The sequence below is a fragment of the Nycticebus coucang genome, chromosome 6, assembly GCF_027406575.1.
Source record: "Nycticebus coucang isolate mNycCou1 chromosome 6, mNycCou1.pri, whole genome shotgun sequence".
Classification (NCBI taxonomy): Eukaryota; Metazoa; Chordata; class Mammalia; order Primates; family Lorisidae; genus Nycticebus; species Nycticebus coucang.
In genome coordinates, this window is record NC_069785.1 from 78,617,561 (window position 1) to 78,637,715 (window position 20,155).

Here is a 20,155-nt window from a genome sequence, read left to right on the forward strand (position 1 = left end):
TTCAATGAGAACAAATTCCAGTCACTTGTGCAGACCAGGACTAGGGGAAGTGTAGGGTGGCCGCTGTGCACTGGGAAGGCCTAGAAACCAACAGGGTTGGGGAAGCGGGCAGGTGACTTGGTGAAGTTACAGATGCAGGATTTAGTGGCAGGGATGCTGCTCAGGGCTAGAGTTGGGAAGGGGTGGGTTCCAGTCCATGAGCCGACCTCAGCCACTAGGAAGGGATGCTAGTCAGACACCTGGACAGAGCATCTGAGCATGTTCCATTATTTATGACTCGTGGGATGGCCCCGTGAAGTCTTTGGAATAGAAGAAACCTGTGTGCTGGATCAGAGCCGGAGCGTGTGTGCTGGGGGGCGTGGGGAGCCCTGGGAAAGAGGCATTATACAAATCTGGGAGTCACAGTTACAACGACCTCATCTGTCAGAGTTCAGGAGCTGCAGGTCACACCAGGGCATGCAGGCTCTGACTGAAGTCAAGGCCAGGCAAGGCTTGTGATCAGCCTTGGCTGGATGCTCTGCCTCATATGAAGCTATCCATGGGCACTAAAGAATGAACACCTGTCTGAGGGAACCACAACTGTGAGGACTGCCCCAGATGAGATCTGGGTCCACCCAGCAAAGCCCAGGAGGCCTAGGGCAAGAGTCTGCTTGGATGTGTGTGTCTGCTGGGCACCCACCACCACCCGGTCATCACTGCCAGAGTTTACCGGCCTCACTTTGTGTGTTGGCTTGAGATGCCGACCCAAGCCAGAGCTACCCTCATTTCTAAAACAGGGAAACAGAACAATGGGGGTGGGTGTTAGGCTAGTTCCTTAAATGACATTCTATCCTCGGGGACTAAATTTTTAGCTTTAACAAGCCAGCATGTGTCTGCTTCAAACTTTGCTTATTGCTTTGGTTTTCCCCTCAGTCAGCCCAGCACAGAGGGGAGACCCCATAGCCCTCTGCCACCAGTTCCCTGGCCCTGAGCATTTCTGAGCTACTGAGGGTACACTTGGGAGTCAAGTGTAGTGTGAAGAGCTCATGTTCTGAGCCAGACTGTGTGGGTTCATATTGTTGTCACTTGGACCTGGGGCCCTGTGCGACCTGGGGCAAATTTCCTCCTTTCTCAGTGCTTCAGACTCATCTATGAAATGGGCACGGCAGTTGCCTCCTCCTGGGGCTGCTGGGAAGATTAAACGAGAGGATGCATGAGAAGTCTCTACTGTGACCCTGCGCGTAATGAGAGCCCCGCCAGTGGAGCTGTCGTCATTTCTAGGGTTGGTGGCTTGTTGCTCCCTGGCATGCGGCAGGTGGCAGAGCTGGTTCAGGCTGCAGTGGGTGATATTCGGGTCCTGGCCCGGGAGGCTCCAGCTTCTTTCCTGCTGCCTTCCTCTGGCTATGAATCACTGAGGCTGACCGAGGGCTGTGGGTGTGCAGTTGGAGAGAACTTGTCCCTACTTGGGTGACAGGCACTCTGGTCACCAGGGTAGACATGGCACAGAGGTGTGAAATCTCTGAGCTGTGAGGGAATAAGGAAGCGTCTGTGGCAGGGCACAGGAAGGCAGCAGTGGAGTGCACCAGTTGGGCTGGGAGGCCTGGCCTGTTGCGATGGGGCAGGCAGGGGAGAGGGGAGGGAGCAGGACCTGGCACACGTCACATGCTGGCCCCTAGCACAGGCTCTTCACACGTGGAGCATCATTTGTTCCTCACACAGGAGCGGGATGTCATTATTCCTGTTTCCATATGAGAAATGAAGGCCCACATGGGGAAGGTGGGTTGGCCCAATATGCAGAAGAGTCAGAGTGGGGACTGAAGCCCCCGAGGCCCCCTGAGCAGGGGGACGTGCCTATGCATGTGCCTCTGTATGCTGATGTTCTCCCCTGTCAGCAAGGAAGCTCTCGGGGAAACTAGGGCAGTGGGGCGGCTCTCTGACACCTCCTACAGCACTGACACCTGGGGGCGGCTTCCACATTGGAGCCTGGTGCCTGGGCCCAGCCTGTTCTCTGCACATGCCTCCCGTGATTCTGCCCAGCTCCCCACCCCAGCCTGCCTGCAAGGATGCAAGGGAACGGTGGTGAGGGAGCTGCAAGGCCTCTGGGATCATAAAATAAAATAGTGTCGAAGACATTGTATGCCGAGCTTGAGTAAGTAATCATTCTTTTGTTCCCATTCTGCAGCTGAGGAAATAGAGCCCAGAGGGGTGTAGTGACCTGCTAACATCACACGACTAGGCAGCTGTGGGGCAGAATTCTGACCTGGGTGCTGGGGTCCAGCTCTGGTTTTGCTCGGTGGGCAGTCCCAGGACCCTGCCCCAGCTGTCATTTTCTAGCCCTGCAGTGTGGCCAGGCTGGAGGGAGGTATCGGATCCACATCACATCCACGGAGCCTGCCTTAAGTGGGAGCTGAGGCTCAGCAGGGTCTCAGGCTGTTCTGACGCCACAGTCTGGCTTTTCTCCTCCCTGCCCTGCTACTCCAGAGTGTCTGAATGACATTCTTTGCCTGCCTGTCCCTCTATTGCTGCTTCTGGAGTCGATGAATCCTTCCCCTGTCCCCCCAGGCCTGATGCTTGCTTGTGCAGATGAGAGAAGGGAAGAGTCTGGGGCAGTCTGGCACAGAGGGACAGAGAGGTCAACCCTTGCATGGGTGCGTGGGGGCAGGGACTGGATCTCTCAGGCTCAGGGCTGGGAAGACATGTGGTTTCCCCCTCTCCATCAGATGTCCTTTCTGTCACCTGAGCCCCTGAGGCAGATGTGTAGCCGTTAGGAACCTGGCCGGTGGATTAGACAGCATGGCATAGATTTCAGCTCCAGTACTTTCCAGCTGCGTGTCCTTAGATATGTTACATAGCTCTCTGTGCCTCGGTTTCTCTGTTTGGTAAAGGGAAAATGATAGTAGAACCCACCTGGCAGGGTGGTTGGAGGATTACATGGGGCTTTCACTTACTGCAGTAGGAGGGATGCTTGGCATGTAGTCGGCACTCAGTAAATACTAGTCAAAGTCACCATTGTTACTAGCAGGGCTATAGAATGTTCTAGGATGAGAGCAGGGCCCTCCTAGCTCATGTGTGCAACTAGATGCCAGAGCCAAGAGGGACAGGGCTGGAGCTTGCTTCGGCTTCCCCCTACCCACCCCAACACACCCACCCCAGACCTTAGGCCCTGAGTTTCCATTATCTGGGGAGTAGCCCAGTGGGGATGGGAGATGAAGGAATGGGGGTGGATGCATTTTACATGTTAACTATTTATATATTTATACCTACTTTATTCCATAAAGTACTTATAAGAGCTTCTAAGCATAAGTATGATACTAAAATAGACAAGCCAAGCCAGGCAAAAGTAGGAGCACTAGGAAGAAAAGGATTGGAAAATATTAGAACATGGGCACATAGCGTCTGATGTTGGACTGAATATTTGGCCCTGTGATTCCTGGTGGTTAGAGTGAAAAGGGAAATTACCAGTTATGAGATTCATGCTGCCCATGGGAGCAGAGTGGTATAGAGAGTCTCTCCTGGAGGAATGAGAGCTGCATCTGTCCAGCCATCCCTACAACCCGGGGCAGCTCGGAGTCTGCACAGTGGAGGTCAGATACCTGACCTGGGTCAGGGGCTGGCCAGTTCCAGTCAGGAAGACCGTCCTCCTACACAGGATGATCCTGGGGCTCAGGGCAAGAGCCATGTGGCTGAAAGGGCGAGGTAGGCACTGGGCCACAGCGCTCCAGCTTCTACCCCTCCCAGCTCTGGATTCTCTTGTCCTGCTGGGTCTGCATATCTGCAGGCCTGGGCCTGAGGGCAGCACTGTCTGCTGTGCTCCTCTCCTCTCCTCAAGAACCCTCAGTGGCTCCTCTTGGCCTAAGCATCAGCTGTGGCTCCCCAAGCCTGGCCTCTGGGCTCTTAGGCCTGAGCCTAGCTCAGCCCTTGAGGTTCCTCACAGCCCCTCCCTCAGGCTGGCTGTGCATTGATCTGGATGTGTCATTGTCACCTCCCCAGTGGCACCTGAGCTGTCTGAAGGCAGGATGGGGTCTTCCCCACCTCCTTCCCAGTGCCAGCTGGGTTCTTGGGGTGGGGGGCAATAGGAGATCCCTAAAGCCTTGTCAAAAAGGAGGGTTCATGGACATGTAGCAGTCACCGGGGGTGGGTTTTCCACTTTGCAGAATGTCTTGCATATACTTGGTCAAGTCCAGACCGCAAAACAGCCCTACGAAATAGGACAGCAACAATATACTGACGGTAATAACAGCTCAGGCTTCAACAGAGCCTGCTGTGTGCCAGGCGCTGTTCTAAGCACTTTACAAATATTTATTTATTTAACCTTCGCCACAATCCACAAGCTGTTTTCACAAAAGGAACTGAAGCGTAGAGAGGTTAAGTAACTTGCCCAAAGTTACGCAGTCTTTAAGTGGTAGAGCAGGGATTTGAATCCAGGTAATCTGGATTCAGTAGAAAGGGAAGGAGCCCACCACTTATGATGCTTCCATTCCATTTCAAGCATTTATCTCCTTGGCCCCTCTTGAGAGCTAGTGAGGGAATAGTGAGACACCCATTACCGGTGAGAAACCGGGCCTAGAGAGGGCTAGGCCTGCCTCGAATTGGCCGGGAAGGAGTGGATGAGGTGGGGCTCTCATTATCACCATCTGATCCCACAGCTGGAGCTGGAGCTGCCCTCAGGTCTCCACCCTGGATGCTGGGAGGAGGGGTTAGGAATGAGGCGGAAAGGGTAACAGGAAGCCCTCTTCTGGGTCTGCTCCCTTCCAACCCCCAGTCCTCTGGGGCTGAGATGAGGCTTTGATCTCCAGCCTAGCTAGAAACTGGGTGGGCACCAGGGCCAGGACTCAGCAGTCCCTGTGCAGCCTACCTGGCCTGAGCTGCTGGGCATGTGGCAAGGCTGTGATGAATGGACACCTTGCAGGGTGAGCATTAATCCCACTGCCAGGCAACGGAAGGGGCAGCTGTCTGAAATGCCAGCACCAGACCTGGCTGGACTAGGAGGCTGAGGGCAGCCACGGGCCGTCTCCGCCAGGCAGGTGGGCCCAGCCTGAGGAAGAAGGGGCCTCCTCTTTTTCTCTCCAGGGACTGCAAAGCCTTCTTAAAAAAAATCTTGTTTTAAGATGGGAGGTAAGACTTGTCTCCTCCATAAGCCTTTATTGAGTCCCCACGTGTCATCCCTGGCCATTTCCTTAAAGGAATGTGCTAGTGTCTTCTGGAGCAGACTAAATGGCTTTGAATCCTCAATACCGCCTACCAGCTGTGTGACTTTTTGGAAGTTACTTCACCTCTCTGAGTGCTGGTTTCCTCATTTATAGGATGGGGATGAAGCTCATTTTTCTATTTCTTTCTTTTATTGTGATAAGAAAACACTCAACTCACAATTTGCCATCTTACACGTAGTCTTTTTAGAGTGTGCAGTATGGTAGTGTTAACTACATGGCCCTCATTGTACCACATCTCTGTAGAACTCCCTTCTCTTGCATATCTGAAATTCTATACCTGTAGAATGCAACTGCCTTTTTACTCCTTCCCCTAGGCCCTGGCAACCTCCATTCTACTTTCTATTTCTATAAGTTTGACTACAATAGATACCTCACTGGAATCAAGTAGATGTGTCTTCTGCCACTGGTGTGTTTCACTTAGCATAATGCCCTCCAGGTTCATCAGAGTTGTAGCCTGTGACAGGATTTCCTTCCTTTGTAAGGCTGAGTAATAGTCCGTCAGTCCCGTACACTACATTTTGTTTTTCTGCTCATCTGTTGATAGACATTTGGGTCGTTTCCATCTCTTGACTGTTGTGAATGGTGCTGCGATGAACCATGTGTGTGCAAATATCTCTTTGAGATACTGTTTGCAATTCTTTTGGATATATATACCCAGAAGTAGGATTGCTGGATCTTACGGTAAATCTATTTTTAATTTTTTTAGGAACTCCCATTCTGTTTTCCATAGTGGCTACACCATTTTGCATTCCCACCAGCAGTACACAGAATTCTAATTTCTCCACACCCTTGTCAACACGTATTAGTCTGTGTTTTTTTTTAGTTAGTAGCCATCCTATCGGATGTGAGGTATCTCATGGTGGTTTTAATTCACATTTCCTTGATGATTAGTGATGCTGAGCATTGTTTCATGTGCTTCTTGGCCATTTATCTATCGTCTTTGGAGAAATGTCTATTTAAGTCCTTTGCTCATTTTTGATTGGATTATTTTTGTTGTTGTTGATCTGTAGGGGTTCTTTATATATTTTAGGTACGTGTATTAACCGCTTTCAGATATATAGCTTGCCAATATTTCCTGCCACTCCTTAGGTTGCCTTTTCACTCTGTTGATTATTTCCTTTGCTAAGCTGAAGTTTTAAAGTTTGATGTAGTCCCATTTGTCTATTTTTGCCTTTGTTGCCTCTGCTTTTGATGTCAGATCCAAGAAATCATTGCCAAATCCAATGTCATGAAGCTTCTTCCCTGTTTTTTCCTACGAGTAGTATAGTTTCAGGTCTTATATTTAGGTCTTTCACTCATTCTGAGTTAATTTTTGCATGTGGTATAAGGTAAGAGTCCAATTTCCTTTTTTTCTTCACGTGAATAGAGGAAGCAGCAACCACAAGCTCATTCTTTCTTGTATAGCGTCTGTACATCTGGATGCCTTAATAAGGACAGGACCCATGTCCCTTTCTTTCTCTTTCTCCTGGTGATGGCTTTTGCTTTGGCCCAAGTCCTTCCTTCTCCCCTCTTTGGGTCCTGCCGAACCCAGGCCAGGTTGGGCAAGGCTGGGCTTCCCACAAGGCGGGGGCTTCTAGCCCACTGGGGTAGCGTGAACTACTGCAGGGACGCAGTACTTCCCCCCATCTTCAGTGCTGTGAGAGCCTCGGGTAGGGTCAGGAGCTCTGTGATGGGGCAGGGACCCAGGCGCCTGTCTGCTTGGGAGGACGTGTACGGGACTAACAGCCCAAAGTGTCAACACTGGTCACTGGTCTGTGGGAATAAGTTCTTCTTGGGGCACCTTAACCGCCCACCTGTCCTGCCCCATTCTTCTGTGACTGAAATAAAAGTGCACAGTCCCACACTTGCCAGTGAGAGGCGGTTTTGACTTTGGGTGCTCAGCTGATAGAAACTCTGAGGTGGAATCTACCACACAAATGTAATTATGTGGATTAATGAAGGATAAATGAAGTTTTGCAGTTGGGCTCAAAAGTCCAGTGGCCAGGGGACAGGTGCAGGAGCAGGGTAGGGTAGTCACTTCTACATGAACTCCCCGGCACCTGCTGGGCTGGAGTTGCTCAGACCAGCTCTGTCTGAAGTCCAGTGACAGATGGTCAGGAATGTGTGAAGTTCCACACAGGAGTTTATGTTCCAAGCTCACATCTCCTAAGCCCACGTGGCTGAATTCCCCATCCTGGGCTTTTTGTCCCTCTCAGGTCCCGGGCTAGGAAATTTCTGAAGCTCACTGAGACCTGTTTCTGGACTGGGCACACCTCAAACATCCTGGATACTCAGGAGGGAGCCCCCCACCAGGAGAGGGCAGGTATAGGGGTTAAATCCTTCTACTCCGATGTGTAATTACAGCTGATGTGGCCAGCGCTGGGAGGCCTAGGAGCAGGTCAGGCCTTCTTCTGTGGCTTCCCAGCATGGGTAGTGACAGAGTCCACTAGGAAGCAGTTGCTCATACCTGCCATGGGCTAGGCATGGCTGATCTGGTGGTGGGTTTCTTCAAGTCCTGTCAGGCTAGGCCTCAGGGAGGGAATGGGCCAGGTGTTGGTGGTAAGGTGGGAGCCCTGGCCTGGGAGGGAGCTCTAGCCAAGGGAGGTGATAAATACTCACTGCTCTTAGGAGCTGAGGCTGTCTTCCTGGTCACAGAAGCCGAGCATTCGGGACTCCATGTGCCTTGCCTCATCTGATCCTCACAACAGCCCACGAAGTAGGTGCTGACCGTACCCACACTGTGTAAGTCCCCACTCTCAGCTGAAGAAGCAGCTCAGAGAGGTGAGGTTGAAACTAAAAAGACACTCCATAACAGGCTTGCTGGTGAACTTGGCCAGTCCCAGGCCAGTTAACCCATCCGAACACTGGGACTCAGACACATTTGAGGGGGACAAGTTTGACATTAGTTCTATCTTCTGTTGAAGATGCTGAAGTGTCACAATGTCCACAGACTTGACAAAGCCCTGGTTTTATAGACCAGCAAACTGAGATGGAGAGAATTATGGCCTCTAGGTCCTGGGAGGTCATCTCCTTGCCCATCTCACCTCACCCAGCCTTCTTGAGCCAGGCTGTGTTGATTGCTCCAGACCCCTGAGAAACCCCTGAGCCTGAGTCAGCGCAGGGAGTCACCAGCCATGTGTGTATCTGTGTGCACATGTGTGTGCTGGGGTGGGGGGTGCCTGGAGGAAGTTGGTGGAGCTGAGAAGACCCTAGGGCAATTAGACAAGAGGAAGGGCCCCCCTAAGCCCTCCCCACTCCTGTTCCAGGGGCAGGGAGTGGGAGAAACCCTGGGTGACTGGGTTTGTGCCCACTATATATAGCCCAGCTCAGACACGCATACCCGGCTATTTCTGTGTTCCTCCTCCTACTGAGGCAGGGGGAGGGGAGAGAAAGTAGTCCATCTAAAAATATAACCCAGGGAAAAATATCACAACGCCTGAGCTAAGCCCGAGAGATCTGTCTCGTTCTCTCGCCTCCCACCCCCGCGCCCCGACTTACCTCACAGCCGCCTCAGCTCCATTTGGAACCACTGGGCTTCTGGCCCCTCCCCGACCTGTGCCACATTCCCTGGTGCACACCTGGTGGGGCTGGAGTCTTTCTGCCCCCATTTCCCAGGTGAAGAAACTGAGTCCTGGAGGGGACTTGCTCTGGTGCGGCCACAGGCTCACAGACCTGGCACTTTCTGCCACTGGCTCCTCAAGGAAGCCCAGACGGAGGGCCCAGCTTCTCCCCACCCTGCAGAGCTTGGACTCAGGTGGCTCTGGGCTCAGGACTTAGTCTGCAGTGAAAGCCAGCTTCGGTTGCCATTAATATTATTACCATTGTCCTCCATCTTCATTCTGACCAAAAAAAAAAAAAAAATGACTTTTCCCCTGGGAGTCACTTGAAGGCAGGATGGGTCTAGCCAGGTCTGCATCCCAGCGACCAGTAGGAGGTCAGCCTGCCCACCGTAGCAGTCCATGGATGACCACGGCTGTATTTAAGTTTGCTGAGGAAGGCAGGGCAGTCTAGGGTTGATTAGGCCTCAGACTGGGCTTGTCCTCCCTCACACTTAATCCCTTCCATGACTGCCCATGATGGGGGTGGGGCAAGATGGAGTAGCGGGGATGTGGGCTGTTGCTGACAGGATCTGGAGCTCAGAGAGGGAAAGTGATGGTCCCTGGGTCACACAGCTGGAGCAGTGGACTTTGGACCTGAAACAGGCTGCCCTGCTCCTCTGGACTCTGAGGCATCTGGGTTATAAGGACCCCTCACCTGCCCATGGTCCCTTCTGTGGACAGTGAGGGTCTCCGGGGGCAGGCACAGCCCCAGAGCTCCCTTCCTGGTGCTCTGGGTGGTCTTTCTGCTGCTGCCCTCCCTCAGTCCTGCCTGGAGGTGTCTGAGGCTGGGAGAGCACACACTGAATTGCTGAGCATGCGCTGGGTGACTGTGTGAAGGCTTGGTGTGAAAATAGCAGCCTACATACATGAAAGTGGAGAAGCGAGTCTGCTCAACCCCATGCTCTATCCACGAGCACCTGCTCACGGCCAGACATGTTTCCTCCGTCCCCCACTCACTCCCCACCACCGCTTGCTTATTTTGATGTTGTATAGTTTTATCTATAGATACTTTAGTGTATATCCCTAAAAGATGAGGACCCTTTACAAAACATAACCATAATACCATTACCATACCTTAAAATCAGATGTTACCTGGCACTTGGTATTCATTACCTGATTCACTCTTCAAAATAGCCTTGAGGTATGAGTTAGCATGGCCATTCTATAGATGAGGACACTTGAGGCCCAAAGAGATTAGGTCACTGGCCCAAAGTCACACACATGACATTAGATCACTGGCCCAAAGTGGCCAAGCAGATTCAAACTTGGGCCATCTGGCCACAAAGCTCGTCCTTGTTCTTCTTTGCTTTGCCAGGCGGGGCCCAGGTTTGCCTCCTGCCATCTCTGAAGGGTTGCCAAGCTCTGTGGCCCTGTCGGTGGTGGTGGGAAGGGCTAGAGGCATATTTCTTGGGGAGAGCCTAGTTCCTGGGCATCCTGACCACCTCGGAGTCTAGCCTGGATGCTCGGCCTGGCTGTGTGCTCAGAGCACAGGCTATGAGGGTGTCCAGGCCAGGACGCGGCCAGGAGTGAGCTGTCTTCTCTGGCCGGCATGCTGAGCTTTACAGGAGCATTAACAAGCCATTTAAAAAGCGCTGACAGCACATTTTGCAGGCTCCTATTTAGGAGGTACTCAAAAATAAGCACCTTTTTGGGGAGGAAACTGCAGCGTGTTGGGGTGAAATACGTCCATGTGTCACCTACGCACGTGTCACCCTGCAGGTGCCGTAGGGGTAGGAGCAGCGAGCTCCCGGCCTCACCCTCCCCAGGTGGACTTGGAAGGTGGCAGGTATTTGGTAAGCAGGTGGATTTGTCAGCAGTTCCAGCTTTGCTGGAAGGAGGGGCAGGAAGAAGGAGGGTTGAAGCTTTGGTGGGGTAAGTTAGAGGTTGGGGTGGGCTGGAGAGGGGTTGGGGAACAGAGGAAGTTACCTGCTCCAAGGCTTCCCATTCCCCAAATGGAGAAACTGAAGTGGGGATGGGAGAGGGTGATGAAAGTCGCAAGGTCATATATCCCCTGCTCAGGCCCCCGGCTCAAGGCTCTTGTATTTCTCTCTCTCCTCCTCATCTGGCCTCAAAACAGACATTCTCAGGACCTACGCAGACCTGGGCTTACCATGAGCCAAGCTCTGTGGTAGGCACTGGGGATATAACAGTGAACAAAGCAAAAATACAATCAGATGATCAAACAAAGCAAAAAAACACATCTCTGGCTGTTTCTTGGAGTTTACGGTTGAATGGAAGGGACTACAGGTAAACAAAGACTGATGCTAACGCTGTGAGGTTACCGTGTACCTACCCCCAGTGCAGATGTGAGGAGTGTGAGAGGATTTAAGAAAGGATTCACCAGGTTGCAAGGTGAGGGAGGGACTGAAGGAGGTAACACCTGAGCTGAGGGCTGCAGGATGAATGCGTGAGCCAGGAGGGTAGGAGGTGATGGCTGGAGGAAAGGGGGCAGCAGACTGGTGCTTAGTGTATAGAGCGTGTGCAAAGGTCCTGTAGTCGAAGTGCAGGGGGATTCTGAAAGGCTGGTATGACTGGAGTAGAGTGAGTGCGGGGAGGTATCATGGGAGGGGTGATTGGAGGAGCTAGGGCTGGGCCTCCGCCAGGGCTACCAGAGTGTTAACTGGGGTGGAGGGGTTATACTCTTGAACTTGTGTTTATGGACAGATTTGTGGCTGTCATGTGGGGAAATAGCTTGACTTTCTGTCAAGAGTGGACTGAGGAGGTGAACAGGGTGAATGTGAGTGTCCGGGTTGGAGGGGTGGAGGCTTGGACCAGAGTGATGGTCCTGGGTGCCCACTGGCTCTCTGTTTTCTGTCCCCTCTGAGCCTGCTGACCCAGGAAAGTTCCTGCAGGTATCTGGGAGGGACTGTCCTTCAGCCATGGGTAGAGAGATGAGGGGATGAGGTGGGCCTCGCTGAGATGGGTGCTCATCCAGTCACAGGAGGGGATTGTGGTGCAGGGCCCCAGAGAGGGGGTGTCCCTCTCTGCGATGCAGCTGAAGAGGCAGCTGGACTGTGGCCCTTGAGCACATGGAGGGTGTCACATCTGCCTTGTCTCCACTCTGAGATCTAACCCAGGGAGGAGCCAGTGCCCGAGAGGGGAAGGGAGCACAGGAAAAAAAAAATAGCTTGCTTTACTTAATTATGACTGATCGTGACAGCTTGCATCTTTAGTCTGAAAAGTATCTATGGGGTAAGGACTGCTTTTCTCAATCGGGATAATTATGTTAATTAAAATGCTTTCTTTATAGCAGTTCTGATTAATAAAAACAGTTCCACTGCTCTCTTTAAACACTCTAACCTTCTGTTGCACGGGGAAGGAGGCCCTTTCTCAGCAATTTATGTTTCTTCAAGCAGATTCCAAGAGGCGACCTGCTGCCGGGTGGCTTGGAGGCAGGCCTGGTGCTTACATGCACGCAAGGATGGAAGCAGGCAGAGGGGGCAGGAGTGGACCTGGCAGGTGTCAGGACTGGACTTTAGGGCGGGGATGGGATGGGCTCTCTGTTGTTGAGTCTGCCTGCGAATAAAAACACCACTTATTTCTCTAATTGCTGTTTATTTCCTCTGGAAAGCGTGGAGATAATGAACAAGCTCCCAATTAAGAAAAATTACATGTGGGGGACTGAGGTGCCTGGGCCGGGAGAGGTTCTGGAGTGAAGGGGGTGGGTGGAGCTGGGGCGGGTGTTCCCCTCAGCCTCATAGGTAGGAGTGGGTTCCTTCCTAAAGTAGAGGGCTCTGATACATGTGCTATGGGAGACAGGAGTGGCGAGGAAGGGCTGGCTCCCACCTCCAGCTGTCAGGGAAGCTGAGCTGCAGAGGAGGCAGACACAGGGGCCTGGGCCTGGGCTTGGGCTGGCGCCGCTGCCTGTATAACTGAGCACAGCCCTACTGTCTCTCAGCCCAGTTCCTCTCTTTGCTTAGGCCAGAGATCACAAATGGGGGCTTCCAGGCACACTCTCTCATAGTAGTGTGACGGTGTGTATGTGTGATATGTGCGTGTATGTGTATGAGAACGTGTGCGTGTGTTTGTGAGTGTGTGAGTGTATTGTGTGCGAGAGTGTGTGTTTATGTGTATGTTTACATGTGTAAGTATGTGAACCAGTGAGACTGTGTGTACATGTGTAAATGTGAATACGTGAGAGCACATACATGTGAGAGCCCATGTGCGTGCATGTGTGTGTGTGTGTGTGTGTGTGTGTGTGTAGCAAAAACCTTGGACCACAGGTTGTTGAAAAACTAGGAGGTGGGCGGCGCCTGTGGCTCAGTGAGTAGGGCGCCAGCCCCATATGCCGAGGGTGGCGGGTTCAAACCCAGCCCCGGCCAAACTGCAACCAAAAAATAAGCCGGGCGTTGTGGCGGGCGCCTGTAGTCCCAGCTGCTCGGGAGGCTGAGGCAAGAGAATCGCGTAAGCCCAAGAGTTAAGAGGTTGCTGTGAGCCATGTGACGCCACGGCACTCTACCCGAGGGCGGTACAGTGAGACTCTGTCTCTACAAAAAAAAAAAAAAAGAAAGAAAAACTAGGAGGTTTCCCATCAAAATCAGACTTTTGGAGTCTCTTGAAAAGTCAGAATCCCTGGCAAGCCCATGCTGGCAAGGAGTCAGGGGCGCTGAGTGCTGGCCGCCTCCATTTATCTTCCATTGCCTCCACCCTCCTCTTCAGTACTACCCCGGCCTGGGAGGTGGTTGAGTCTTTCCGGCCTCGTCAGTTTAGTCTGCCCATGAGGGTTGAGGAGGGGTTGGTCTTGCCTGGGGAAGGGTGTTTAGGTCTCAAAGAAGTGGGGTGCCATCTCAGCTGATTGCCATCCCTTTTGAAAGAACTGAGTGGAGATAGGCCCCCAGAAGCTGAGAGGAAAAGTGTCCCTGTGCTGGCAGGAGATGCTGTGGGGCTGCCCACTACTCTGTTCAGCCACCTCAGGGAGCTGCTCAGCCCCTGTCACTGCCCAGAGGGGTCAGCAAAGCTGGTGTGACTCTGGAGGAGGCAGTGAGGAGGGGTTGTGGGAGACGCCTCTGCCAGAGCTCACCCCTCTTCCTGAGGCCCCAACTCTCTCCCCAGGTGGGTGTCACTGCCCCCTCTGGAGAGCCCCTCATCTACTGAGGACTTTGGCCCTTGTGCTGCTTGTGCTGTGCACACCTGTGCAGACATAGCCTGGGTCCTGTCCCTGCCTCTGGCTCCCCACCAGCTTGCCCAGCCTGTCCTCTATATTGCTGGAAATGAGGGAACAAGGCCTGGAGTTTTTCTCCATCCTACCACCTGGTGAGAAGAGGCTGTTGCAGGCAGGGAGACCCCTTAGCCTATAGCACACGTGGGCCAAGAGGGGCAGGGGCTCATCCAAGGTCTCACAGTTGGGAACCAAGGTCTAGGGAGTTCAAGGAGCCAAGACCTCCTGGCCCAGGCCCAGGGGATTATGATGGAGGCTAAGGCCAAGGGGTTAAGGCAGAGGGATCCTCACTGCCTGAGAAAGTAATGCCAGTGGGTCCCCACACTCCTGGCCCCTCTCTCATGGGAACTCTGCACACTGGCTCTTGGCCTGCATCTCTGGGGCCAAGAGTTGGGGCCCTGAGGCTTGCCTTGTACGTATGTGTAAACATTCACACATGTACATGTGCACACATATGTTGTCATGTGCACACATACACATGTGGATGTGTGCACATGACACATGTGGATACTGTATGTGTGGGTGGGTGCCAGCCCACGTGTGCAAGTGTACACACAGGTGGGCATGTGCGTGCACAGGTCACGTCTACACACGTGTGGGCACGCTCTGTGTATACCACAGCATGGACATGTGCCTACATACATACAGCTGTTTAACACGTGTGTGTCTGGGGTGCTTCACTTCTTTGGTTCTGTCCTTACACATTCACACATGTGTGTGTCCCATGTAGGTCTTGTGTGCAGCTAAGGGACATGGCAAGGCCCTCTATGGGCTCCAGAAGAGGCTGGCTCTCTAGACGGGAGGTAACAAGTCAGGGGTGTGAGCTCATGCTGAGCTGGGAGCCCCCACTTCCCGAGGGGGTAGTAGTGAGTACACTCGGGTGCCGCTACCCCTGCTCCCAGCTCACTGGGCCCTGGCCCTGGGGAAGACCACCGCCCAGGCACGCCGATGACAGAGCAGGGACCCTCCTTGCCCTAGCTGTGCAGTGAGGGTCTGGGTGACACTGAAGAGGACCTCTGTGTGGCCCTGTCTGTTGGGGCTCCCTCCCGTGTGGAGTAGCCTGGCTGGGGCCCAATGGGGGCTGCTCAGCCCTGGCTCCCTGGGCTGTCCCTCCCCTTCCCACCAGCCCGCTGCCTCCACTAGGAGTCTGGTGAGTCCCCCTGCTTGTCTGCCTTTCCTACTCATCCCTCTGCCCCCACTATCTGACCAGGTTGGGGCTGAGCTTAGGACCCTTTGCCAAGAGGGAACCGTGTTTTCAGACAGGGCGGTTTGCCCACCAAGACATGGAGTGCTAATGGAGGGGTTTCAGGCTCTGCCAGCGCTATGGCGCCATTTCTGGGCAGGAACGCCCCCTCGCCTTCTTAGACACATTGGCTCCTACATGCATGTGGCAGCCCACAGGCTGGCTGGGACCCGGTCCTGCCACCCCCACCCCAGCCTAGGGGGCTGCTCCCCTCTCACCTCCACTGTATTTACGTGTCTATTTTATGATTTCAATTTTTAATGCCTCTGCTCTTTGAAGATGCTTAATGCTTTCGAGTGGAACATTTCCTTCCAGGACCTGAGCGCAGATTGAGGACAGAGCAATAAATCAACTAATAACTGGAACCTCATTTTCTGCTCCACGGCAGAGTTAACCCCCGCCTCACTGCACTCCTCCAGGCAGCAGCTGTGGGCGAGGGGCGCTGGGGAGCAAGTTGCTGAGCTGGGCGCCCTGAGGCTTGAGGCAGGCTTTCCCTCCTACTCACCTCCTCTCCTCTCCTCACATCCCCTCCCCTCCCCTCCCTTCCCTTCTCCTCCTCCTCCTCCCTTCCCTTCTTCCTTCCCTCCTCTCCTCTTGTCTCCTCCCCTCCCCTTCCCACTTCCTCCCTCCTCTCCTCTCTCTCCCCTCTCTTCCCTTCTATTTATTCTTATTTTCTCTTCATTTCTTTTTATTTCTGTCCTGCTCAAAGCAAGTACAGATAGGGGAAATTTATGGAATTGGGGATTCTGGAATCCCCCTAGGAGTTCATTGGAAACTCCCTAGGCTCTGACTTGCTGTGTGACCTAAGGAGGGTATCCAACCTTCTCTGGGCCTCGAAGCTGCCACCTATACAAAGGAATCTACATGAGTGGACCAGGATTTGAATTTAACATCTAGGGCAGACTTGACAGCAGAGGTGGGCAGTGCCTGAGTCACCTCCGTTCACTCCCCTGCCCACTATGGCTTGGGGAGGAGGACAAGTGAGAGACACTCAGCAGTGGGACTGGTAGCAGATGGCTCTTCACTCGCGTTGTGTGTTCCTGAGTCTCTGTGCTCACTCATTCCTTGTGGGCACATGCATGTGTTTTTTAGCATGTGTCTTGACCTCCAGGGTCACTGAATACCACAGCCATCCATCTAGGGTGACTCCTGACTCTTCAGAGGACTAGTGAAAAGGCCCAAAGTGGGGAGCAGTGTCTGCATTGGGAAGCTGAGTGGTACAGAGTCAGGGTTGGGACTGGAGACTTAAGGGCCATGCTGCCTAGGTGCAAATCTGACTTTGCCATTTATTCCTGTCAGACCTGGGGTAAGTCACTTGACCTCTCTGTGCTCAGTTCTGCCTTCTATAAAAGAAAGATAAGAATAGGGCCTCCTTAGCTGGGCGTTGTGGCAGGCACCTTTAATCCTAGCTACTCGGGAGGCTGAGGCAAGAGAATCACCTAAGCCCAACAGCTGGAGGTTGCTGTGAGCTGTGATGCCAAGGCACTCTACTGAGGGCAACAAAGTGAAACTCTGTCTCAAAAAAAAAGAATAGGGCCTCCTTCGTAGTAAATGTGTTGTGCAGATTAAATGGGTTGGTTGCCTGTAAAGTGGCTGGCATGTAGTAAATGCAGTGTTAAGTATTTGCCATTATTACAGGACACACACACACATGTAGGGGATGTTTCCCTACTGCAGCCAACTGTCCATGAGACGTCAAAGGGGTACCAGGCACACCTGTCCAGGGCCACCGGCCACAAACACCTGGTGTGTGTACAGCCTGCAAGTAAGGAGGAGCTGCGCACCCATCAGAGCAGCCAGGGGTGGCTTTCTGGAGAAGGTAGCCCTGGCATTTGGACTCGAATAGGTGGAGAGAAGGGTAGATCTGGGCACCTGTTGGGAATGAGCAGGAAGGATACCGGGAGGGTACCAAGACCCAACTCAAGGTATTTACATTGATTCAGAAGGAAGTAGGGAGCAATTAGAGGCCCTAGTGCAGGGAGGGGATGGGCTAACATATAGTAAGCACCCATCACACAGAGATCTTATATATGTTATTTCTTTGTGGACATAAGGACACTGCATCTGAGCACTGTTCTGTGATTTTCCCAGGGTCACCCAAGCTGCCAGTGGTCTGTCTTTGGCCCTGGAACTCCACTTCACTTAGGGACCGTGCCCCAGTGTCACAGGGCCAGAGAAGGGCAGCCCATCCAAACTGTCTTCCTACCATGTCCTGCTCTGCTCAGTCACCTCTGGCGATGGGGAGTTCACTACCTCTCAGGACATTTAAGAGTGTCTCGTATAATAGCATGCCTTCTACTAATGCAATTTAGGCTAAACCCAAATTCAGTTGCCATAGCTCACCCCTCTGACCCCATCTCCCCCTTAGCCACACACTGCCCAGTCCTGAGGCTGCCTGACCACCCTTGCTGAAAGAGCTGCACTCTCTCCTCCCAGGGCCCCGCTGATGTGGGAAAGGGATGGAGAGTGCCCCTTACTGGGCATCTGCAGCATTCTGGCCATGAAGTGTGTGGCCCTGCCACATTCTACATGTGACTTGTCACCCTGTAGAGTGGGCCAAGCTCTGGTGGGCTCAGTCACCAGGAGCCCAGCGTTCCAGACAGCCAGGCCCACTGTCAGCGTCCCAGACAGCCGAGACTAGTGCTCAGCCCTCGAGTATGTAGTTTCCAGAGTATTTAAACAGATGACTCCACTAGGTGATAATTTTAGCACGGTACAGCTGATGTCTTCTTGGGGCCATAAAACAGCAAACTTTTACTGCTGGAAGCAGCTCCCAGCCAAGATGTGGGGAAATTATCATGTCGTCGAGTCATCTGGGTATCAATTATTATTTGGGGGAGAGTGGAATGAGTGGGTGTTTAGAGACATGTGCACCCTCCCCGTGCACAGGCGAGCCAGCCTTAGCCTGGGAGTGGGGAGGGGAGCAGGGAGGCTGTGCACTTGTTTTTCCAGCATACCTGAGGGCCGGCCTTGTCCCAGGTACTGTCTGTGCATGTCCCATTGGGCAGGTGGGGTAGACAGAGAGTTCCACATGCTAATGGCACAGTGATGGGGTAAACAGGGACAGCTGGTGAGAGAAGGTGGGCAGGAACTCTGAGGAGCATCTGCTGGGGGGCTCTGGGGTAAGGAAGAGACAGCGATGTGGCCAAGGGCAGTGGCAGTGGCAGGGGGACTGGGAGGGCATTTGCATGGCACTTGGGACCATGGGGTATTTTCCAAGGCCACTGATGAACTATAGATAAGTTAAGCAAGGGTGGTTACTGATGTGATTTATGTTTTAAAAAGCCACGTGGGGGCGGCGCCTGTGGCTCAGTGAGTAGGGCGCCGGCCCCATATGCCGAGGGTGGCGAGTTCAGACCCAGCCCCGGCCAAACTGCAACAAAAAAATAGCCGGGCGTTGTGGCGGGCGCCTGTAGTCCCAGCTGCTCCGGAGGCTGAGGCAAGAGAATCACGTAAGCCCAAGAGTTAGAGGTTGCTGTGAGCCGTGTGACGCCACGGCACTCTACCTGAGGGCGGTACAGTGAGACTCTGTCTCTACAAAAAAAAAAAAAAAAAGCCATGTGGGATGAGAGCAGTGCCTGTGGCTCAGTGGGTAGGGCGCCGGCCCCATATACCAAGGGTGGCAGATCGAACCTGGCCCAGGCCAAACTGCAAGAAAAAATAGCCAGGCATTGTGGTGGGTGCCTGTCATCCCAGCTACTCAGAAGCTGAGGCAAGAGAATCGCCTAAGCCCAGGAGCTGGAGGTTGCTGTGACCTGTGATGCTACAACACTCTACCGAGGGTGATAAAGTGAGACTCTGTCTCTAAAAAAAAAAAAAAATAGGGAATCAGTAAGGCAGAATTGGTGGAGACCTGGGTCAAAATGGTGACCATGGTGATGGCAAGAGGTGGGTAATCCAAACCCATCAAGGAGAAGGGATGGGGAGGATCATGGAGGAGGCAGGAGGACACTTCAGTTCCTGGCTCGAGCTGCTGTGGGCCTTTTCTGAGATGGGAAGGAGCAGTGGAGTACCAGGAGTTCCATTTTGACTACTTCCTTACACAGAGATGACCCACCAGCAGTTTGGGTCAGAAGCCTGGAGCTGGGGAATAGGTCTGAGTAGGGCAGTGGTTCTCAACCTTCCTAATGCTGCGACCCTTTAATACAGTTCCTGTAAGTTGCGACCCACAGGTTGAGAACCGCTGGAGTAGGGGATGAGGATGTGAGAGCTGCAGCTGCAGCTGCAGGTGGTGTTTAAAAACCAGGGCACAGGCTTGGCACCCATAGCTGAGTGAGTAGGGTGCTGGCCACATACACTGAAGCTGGCGGGTTTGAGCTCAGGACAGACCAGCTAAACAACGACTACTGCAACAAAAAATAGCCGGGCATTGTGGTGGGCACCTATAGTCCCAGCTACTTGGGAGGCTGAGGCAAGAGAATTGCTTAAGCCCTAGAGTTGGAGGTTGCTGTGAGCTGTGACACCTCGGCACTCTACTGAGGGCGACGTAGTAAGACTCTGTCTCAAAACAAAACAAAACAAAACCTGGGCACAGATAAGACCCCCTAGGTAGCCATGTGGGTGGTAGGAGGAACAGGGCTTGGACCCTGGGCTCACCACTGTGCAGCGTGGAGGGAGAAGGAGCCAGCATAGGATACTAGGAGGCATACCCTGGTGGAGCGGGAAAAGCAGGGTGCTGTGGTGTCCCAGTAGTCTAGAGCAAGTGCCAGCTTGGCTGTTCATGCCGTGTACACCTTCACCAGCCCCCCCCTTAATGCTACGTCTCTCGTAACTCCAGTGCACTATCAAAGCCAGATAAATTAACATCAGTACAATCCACAAGCCTATTCAGATTTCACCATTTATACATGCGCTCCTCTCGGTGTGTGTTTATATATAGTCACGTGTAATCTTATCACAGCTCTGTGTAACTACCACCAAGACACAGATCCCTACCACGCCACGGGGCCACCATGCACACCCTCTCCCCTCGGACCCCGTCTACCAC

The 20,155-nt window shown here is 53.1% G+C and overlaps 1 protein-coding gene across 8 annotated transcripts in view; it reads left to right on the top strand.

Annotated features, from left to right (window-relative positions):
- LINGO1 (leucine rich repeat and Ig domain containing 1) overlaps positions 1–20,155 on the top strand; it is a 197,160-nt gene that overhangs the window by 80,849 nt on the left and 96,156 nt on the right. Inside the window, exons 5-8 of one of the 8 annotated variants that reach the window (XR_008380800.1) lie at positions 7,385–7,491; positions 10,487–11,014; positions 11,432–11,489; positions 12,124–12,233. The exons of 5 other annotated variants lie outside the window; for them this stretch is intronic. The gene's annotated coding sequence lies outside the window, so the exon portion shown is untranslated. Of the gene's footprint in view, positions 1–427; positions 511–1,227; positions 1,262–7,384; positions 7,492–10,486; positions 11,015–11,431; positions 11,490–12,123; positions 12,234–20,155 lie in introns of those variants that run through there. 2 more of the 8 variants (XR_008380801.1, XM_053595449.1) reach the window with 2 other exon arrangements.